Source organism: Etheostoma spectabile, chromosome 4 (assembly GCF_008692095.1).
Source record: "Etheostoma spectabile isolate EspeVRDwgs_2016 chromosome 4, UIUC_Espe_1.0, whole genome shotgun sequence".
Classification (NCBI taxonomy): Eukaryota; Metazoa; Chordata; class Actinopteri; order Perciformes; family Percidae; genus Etheostoma; species Etheostoma spectabile.
In genome coordinates, this window is record NC_045736.1 from 33,730,199 (window position 1) to 33,731,063 (window position 865).

Below are 865 nucleotides of genomic sequence, written 5' to 3' on the forward strand. Positions count from 1 at the left end.
CACACACACACACACACACACACACACACACACACTGTGACAACTTGGGAGAGATCACCATTTGCATCAGCTTTTCTTAAGCAGCGGAACCGCCCCTTCAACACTAATTTCTTTATTTCCAGGTGAGCGACAAAAGAGAGAGAGAGAGTCCTTCCTAGTCTGAGGATTAAGTGGACCGAGACAGAGGTGAAGCAGTACGTAGGGTCGGTGGAGCTACAGCTCAGTTGCGCGGCAGTGAAAGTAAATGTTGCTTTATTGCTCAACATAACACGTTTGTCTAGATCGCTGCTGACGGCTCCGTTAACCCTTGCCCTGACCGACCAGCCTACCTGGAACCTCCGGATCACGCCACATGAGCCGCTCCCACCTCTCCGCTGCTCACTGGCGTCGCTCTTCCACCCATTTCTCCTGCTAAACCCCGGACTGGATTTCGGACTGACTAACTGACTACGTGACTGACTGATAGAACAAATATCTGTAAGTGTGGCCATTCTTACTTTACATGAAATGTCGTTACTTTCTGTTGCATGCACGGTCGGACTTAAAGATACAGTGAGACCAACTGATTAATTTTTCTGTTTTGCTCCAAAAACAAACTAAGATTTAAGAAAACCAGAGGTGGAGTTTCACGTAGCATTTTTGTGGAATTTCTTTTCACTGGTATTATTGGACAATACAGTTTTTCCGTGGGACTTTTCTGATTGTTTTGCTTAAGCTTTTGTGTCAAATATATGAAGGGAAGGCAAATATTTTTATAGCACATTTCAGCAACAGAGCCATTCAAAGTGCTTTACATAAAAACAGTTAAAAGATAAAAACGGATAAAACAAGAAAAAACGTTACAGTGCAGTATAAGAAATTAAAC

General features: G+C 43.2%; 1 protein-coding gene across 1 annotated transcript in view; it reads left to right on the plus strand.

Moving 5' to 3' along the window:
• The first annotated feature begins 186 nt into the window (after positions 1–186).
• The window catches only part of zgc:103559, a 93,980-nt gene continuing 93,301 nt past the window's right edge, over positions 187–865 (plus strand). Inside the window, exon 1 of the mRNA XM_032514578.1 lies at positions 187–477. The gene's annotated coding sequence lies outside the window, so the exon portion shown is untranslated. The remainder of the gene's footprint in view (positions 478–865) is intronic.